This window comes from Trachymyrmex septentrionalis, unplaced genomic scaffold, assembly GCF_001594115.1.
Source record: "Trachymyrmex septentrionalis isolate Tsep2-gDNA-1 unplaced genomic scaffold, Tsep1.0 scaffold62, whole genome shotgun sequence".
Classification (NCBI taxonomy): domain Eukaryota; kingdom Metazoa; phylum Arthropoda; class Insecta; order Hymenoptera; family Formicidae; genus Trachymyrmex; species Trachymyrmex septentrionalis.
In genome coordinates this window covers 1,167,230-1,174,306 of record NW_017305800.1, presented here as the reverse complement: position 1 = coordinate 1,174,306, position 7,077 = coordinate 1,167,230, and positions in this window count along the sequence as shown.

The following is a 7,077-nucleotide window of genomic DNA, read 5'->3' as shown; positions in this document are numbered from 1 at the left end:
TATATATATAAGTGCATTGTTTCATGTTGTAGTAGTAAGTATCCTCAGAGCAACGTTTTTCTATGATTTATCAAGGATAAGATAACAATAATTACGAATTTCACTTTATAATTATAATGACTACTAATCATAAACAGAACTGTTCGTAAGATGACTTTTTATGCCACACTTTTTTGTTCTTTTTTTTTTATTAGAAGAGACTTTAAAAGTACATCTAATTGACCGATTTACTTTTTATTGGATGTAATGCGATGTGAGACATATCTAATAAAGTATAAGAAGATCAATCAGTCAGCATAACAAGCGCGGCAGCGCAATCGCGAATCCAGATAATAACACAGATTTCACTGTGACAGGCCATAGAGTTTATCTGCTCGCATAATGAGCTTTTCGCAAGCGATGGCAGAACCGTTTCACCACTTTGACATTTGCATAACATTATCGAGCGTGCCAAGAGACAAGAAAGTCTTCGGCGGTACTTTCGTTCAGTTCACCTCTGACCGCTAATTTTCGTCTGTCGTACTACAAAATTAATGATAATGTACGGACCAGCTTGCGGATTAAAAGATCTCGAGTCACACTTGCACTTGAATGTTATAATAAATGCGAAATTTCATCGAATGTTTTCGCTCTTCTTATTATGTTTCTGGACCGTTACGTTGCACAACTTGTTTGTCGTATGGGGAAAGGATAATAACCATCGGCGCCGTCTCGTCTAAAGATGACTTTTGTTTTTTCCGTATCTTCGCACTCTTTGCCCTTGCCTTACATCTTTATGACTTTACAAACGATCGGTAGGAGCAAACAGTTTGGGTGAAAAGATTATTTAAATTGCCCATTATAATATAACTCGGGACGTTGGCCCGAGTTCTGAACAAGTGTGTGATAAATAATTGTGTAGTTATCAGCGGAGACGGAAATGTTTGTGCCAGTCGACGTCGAAAAAGATTTGACGAAATGTAAAAAGGTACGTCTGAAATATGAGCCGGTATTCATAGTTCATTTTTCAAGATCCTTCTCAAGCGATTCACGGCTCTGTAAGAGACTGATACGGTATTTATAGTCCGATCTTATATTTAAGACCGTCTAAAGTACAGTCTAAGTTGTCATGAACTAATCAGAGAACCGTGTATTAGCATCTTAAAACATTACTTAAGACGGTCTTAAAATAAGAAATGATTACGGAAATGATTACCACCGTTTGACTCGTTTGACATCTTTAGTTCTAGCTTAAGAACATCTCGAAACTGAAGTAATCTACGGATTCCGCTTATAATCATTATAACATTTGATACGCTAATAACTTTAAAATCTGTGCTTCAGTACTTACTGTAATGTCCGTGTCACATTATACATTGGAGATAAAGAACTGCGAATTGAGGATTAGAATTCAGCCAATCAGCACAAAACGGATTAAAATTAAAATTGTCTGACTGGTTAAATTCTGATCTTCAATTCACAATCTTCAATGCGCAGTATGACACAGGCATGAAGCCGAGCAATATGTATGATTTTTTTATTAATGTTCCTAGTCATCTAAATGCATAAATACTGATATAAATTACAATTTTGTAATATTCTTACATGCGTAAAAATTACAATGACATCTTTCCCTTACACATTAATAATATTTGTAAACAATATATAATATTTTTTTGTACATTAATTCAATAACATTAAGAAGTCATTCAAGAATAAAGACTTAAGTTGACGTCTTTCCCCAAGTTACTTTGTATGCACACAAAATAAACCGAATATTGCCGTAGTCCAAACTTTAACTTCACAGAACGTAAAAGTGAAAGGAAATATCTAACAATATCATAAGCAATCGAAATATCAGAAGCAATCGTCAGGTAACAAAATTACGTAGGTATCGCATATGAATTGTGTCATTGGCGTGGATCGCTCCCCTTTTATATAAGTGGCAAACCTGTCATCGAGACTGTTTTCTTGTGCAACGTCCTGCATGATGTATTGCAGGGTACGCTTATTATTCGCGTATCGTACGGCCAAATACTCCATTTCTCTTCTGAAAATTCGCAAAGTCACCAAATGTCGGGAAGCAACATCGTATTTTGCATCCCGGCCTTGGCCTCGATTTACGATAAAACGATCCCTAATGACTTAGGCCGACGCGAAATCCGATTATTTTACAGCTGTCGAAATAATCGATCTCGCGACTGCATCGCACATGCCGCATCAGTTTTTCACAGCCGACTTTAGAGCAGCTCGGAGCAAAACTGCAACGGACAGGTCGCGCACGAGTCAGATATTTAAGAGAATTCCGTCGTGCCGAGCAGGGCTGCAAGTCGCCGCGAGTGTTTCCAATGTGAACATCAACTATACTTATACAGAATGTCCCAGAACCCACCTTATCGTTTCTTATAATTCTTTGATCAATTTGGAAACCTTTTCTTGACAAAAATATCGAGAAGCCAATATTCCCTGAGTTATGATCGACTATAAATAAAGAACTCTTTGGAAGTTAAATTACGTGCGAGCACATGGCGAAAGATTATCCTCCATTGAATTTTCAAATGGACTTGACTTGAACAGATTTACGATATTTGAGAATAATAAGACTTAGTTACAAAGATATTTGACTATTCTACTTCCTAGAGACAAGAAGCTTGCAATAAATTTCAAATTTTCGACGATGATATATTTGCGAATTAAGAGAGACGATTATAATTCGTAATTATTTAGCAATAAAATTTTCATAACATTCGATAAGTATTTAATCATTAAGAGACAAATTTTTACAGATAGTAATAATTGTCATTCACGTGAAGACATTTGCTAATACGTGCGAAAAATCGTGGTAATTCGTGAATATATTCTTCTCAGCATCGCTGACTCCGGAATGTGTGAAAAGCGGGTCGCCGCGCCGCACACAAGGCGGGGAAATACAATTTTTCTTTCTCGCAATTTACGATAAATCGTGAGGTGCCTGCTGCGCCGGACAATGTCGGCGCTTTTCTCGGACGACGACGTCTCGCGCACTTTAAAATCAATCGAAAGCATCGAGGAAAGTACCTCGCGGCTCGCACTGATCCGCATCGATTTTTCACTTTATCCAAACTTTCCTCTCGCCTCAGAGTTCAAGGGGACGCTCTCTCCGTTCATAGCAGCGAGCGTTCGGATCAAGGAGGTATTATCCGTCGCGACTGATTACACTTTATCCCGAAATGGCGGTCGTATCCAAGGACGATAACTCGGATCATGCCGCTTGAAAATGAAATAAACGGACCAAAAGACGTGAGAGCTACTTATTCTATATATACATATATTTATATATAGAGATATATATATATATATATATCCCACTCTAAAATCTCATACTTGACGAAGACCTGATGATTCGATAAATTGTTATTGTAGGAACACACACACACACACACACACACACACACACACACACACATAATCAACAATATCATTTGAATTAATCGTTCCATCGAGAGTAAAATTGGATTCTTTGTCTATTAATTCCATCGAGAATGAGATATAGAAAAATGAAAGATTATTGAACATATTTGTTTTCCACATAAGGAAATCTTCTATTATTCTTGTCAAAATTGTTTAGATAAGATTCTAAAGCGAGGAAAGTATTTTTGTATAATTTTAGTTCTTCAAATTTTAGTTCTTTCTTAAGAAAGACAAATAATATTTTAATAATACACGAATAAATAATATTTCTATTATAATATCTCATTGTATGCATAATATAATCTATATTATATCGACTTTCTATCTGACATTTCAATTTCCGGAAGTTGTACCGACGTGAGTTGTGTAAACTCGTAAAAAAAAAAGAAATAAAATTGAGAAATGCATGTTTCAATTACTGATCATCTTAAACAACAACTTCAACGAGTATAAATGGACTCTGCTCTGTAGATACTTGAAAGTTATACGACGTTCTAGTTGGTTTGAAATCTGAAATTTTGCATCAACGATCAAGCATCATTCCAGTTTTGTCTAGATTCCAGTTCTCGATTTCGATCTGGTTTCCGCGTCTAACGTTTAGGGATATTCAGGAAGACGTGAGCGTAGCGGATAAGAAACTACTAAAGATCATTGGACCATGATAGTAGACCACGATGCTGGACCGTCGCGCGTCACGCTCGAAGGATCATCGGCGAATGCACCGTCGCGAGGAGAGACACGCTCGAGCAGATCATCTTAGACTAATGAAGGATTTTGCCGACGGGTTTAGCGGAACGAAGCTTCAATGATGCACTCGATTCAGTAGATATCTCGAGCGCCGAGCGCAAGCAATACGGATGTCCTATTCTCGTAACTTTATTTCGCGATTAACTGAATACGCAAATGAAGCGATTATTAATTATTAATAATAACACAATTCACATTCTTTATTCGCAAAAAATTTGATAAATTAAACTTTAAACACTGTCCTACATGTACAAAACATTCCAATTATATGTGTATATATTCCAATTATTATTATTAAGTATGTATATTAATTTTCCAATTAATACTATAGAATGTGTCATTCTGCATATTCCAATGCATATTTCAAGTGTCATGCCAATTTTTTTAGTTTTAACATGAACCAACAATTAGAGAATATATATTTATAAAATTCAAATTTAAATCCTACTGAATTGCAACGTACAAATAAGAAATTTAACAGGAAGAAATTTCCAAGAATGCTAGCGACTGGAAATTTTCGCCGAGTCTCACAGACCCATGCGTAGAGTTCTAAGGTCAACACTAAGGTCAGCTAGCACTGCGATGACCGCGTTCCTACAGGTATTAAGTATGCTGCACTGCAATATATATTAGAAAAGCCTACACAATTTCGCTTGACACCAATTACTTACTGACCAGGTCAATGTGTTTTTAGTAATTTAAAACTTATATTATTATAAATTAATTTTATAATTTATTCCAAATAATAATTTTAGAGTAAAATATGAAGAAATTAAAAAGAAGTAAAAATAAAATTAAATAACTATTATTTAACTATTTTTTGTTTTGTTTCTATTGAGTAAATATTTATTTGCTGTAAGTAAATGTTTTCTTCAAAGTTCTATTCAAAGAAATATAGATATATTTGTGTGTGTGTACGTAAAAATTGACGATATCACATATCAATGTTACATTCGGCATTTAATAAAAATTCCCTTAAATGCTGCGGATCATGCTTTTTGGCCACCACAGCACCACTTCGCACGGTAGATGCGGAAGAACGCGCGTGTGAATTTCCACGTGCCCTTTCGCAGAGAATACCACGAGAACGAAATACTCGCTTGCACGTGCATTGGAGAGTTAGGACGGGACCCAGATCAACCGCTGCCAACAATTTCCACCACACCGGTGCAGCGGTGCCCGGATCCGGTCCGTTGCAATGGAATTACGCAATTAGTGTGAGCGACGAAAAATTCAATCGAAATGCAACCGCTAGTGATAGCTAGTCGACAGCTTTCGAAGCGATACTTACGTCGGCCAGAGTGTCGATAACTATTCCAGAATTGTTAATCGCAACTGCCGCGAGAATTTTCACAGGTATCAATTACTATTAAATCAATACCTGTATTTGGACGTACGTGTGTAATATGTTGTAGTTCACACATTAGTCTCTCCCTCTCTTTCTCTCATTTCAGTATGTTACGTCAGTGTAAATTGCAGTTAGTACTCCGGGGGTTAACCAAAGTTAACATATCCATGCCTTCCTCTCCAAGAAGACTTAGCGCTTGCGACAACTTACTTACGATACTCCTAACATGAATTAGCGATGCGCGTCCTGATAACCGTGTTGAATTCCGGTCTTTCATGCGGATATCAAGTAATCGCGCTGGCCTGGTATTGCGACGTCTTAGCAAGGCTAACCGAGTGTCTCGGTAATTGCCGCTGGTTGCACCGGTAGTACCGTTTAACCCGTGCACGTAATAAGTCCTTTCGCGAAGAGACATAATATTACGGTGCGAGCAGAAGTTTAGATAAACATATGCCATCCAAGTTTCTCTAACAAGATGTTAGAATCCCGCGAGCAAACACGCGAGTATCTGTACAAACACTTACAATGACGTTACACTCCGAATGAATCTAAACAATGTCGGTTTTGTTAACTACTGTTACATCCAGAACGTGATATTATGTAATTATTTGGAATAAACCTTAAAGATCGAGATATGCGATACGTAATCAATCGATATGTTATATGTATAGAAAAGTATTTCTTTGGAAAATAATGTCAACACACAATCAGAGAAAAGGTTAACTTTTCTCCATACTTTTCAATTTTATTCATAAAAAATTATCTCAGTGATTATATTATTTATTCAATATTTTGTATATAAAATTATAAGAATTTATTATCACAAAAACGTCTCACGTTTTTGCACTGTTTTCAAATTCACATTAAAATATTTTCAAAAAAAAACATTGCCAAAAGTAAAAATGTGAAATTTTGTATTTCTTTATGTCTCATAAATTTAACTGGTGAACTATCCGTCCGTATTGAAAAATAACCCGTTATATTGTAGTCTGGATTCAAAGTTTATATATGTTAGAGATGAGTGTGACAGAAGGAAGTTGTACAGCACCGAGCGATAACAATTTATCGCGTTGTTTCTTGCGACTTTGAATCGTATCACAGATTTGCTACTTTAAGATAAACTAAACGTAAAATTATGCTTTATAGCTTCCTTGGGACACATTCTCGTTTATCTTCACTTTTAAAACTGACGCTTAAAAATTTATAAATATCTATAGAAATCTAACTTTCCATAGATAGAAAGCACTTCCCAGCTAATTTATTTATATAAGATGATATAATACAAACTTTTAAATATATAAAATCATAAAGGCGTATTTACATTTTTGTTAAATATAATAACATAATTCTTAATACACACGATTGGGTCATTCGTGTCCTACACATTTCATTTCTTCGAAAACTAGGAACATCAAATAACATTAGTTATAACATTTATATGCAATTTTTTGAAATACACAACCTTCAAAGTACTTTCTGAAGATCTCAAAGTAGGTAAACGTAAGAAATATTTAATAATTTTTACATATTTGTTAACGTGAAGAGTAATAAAA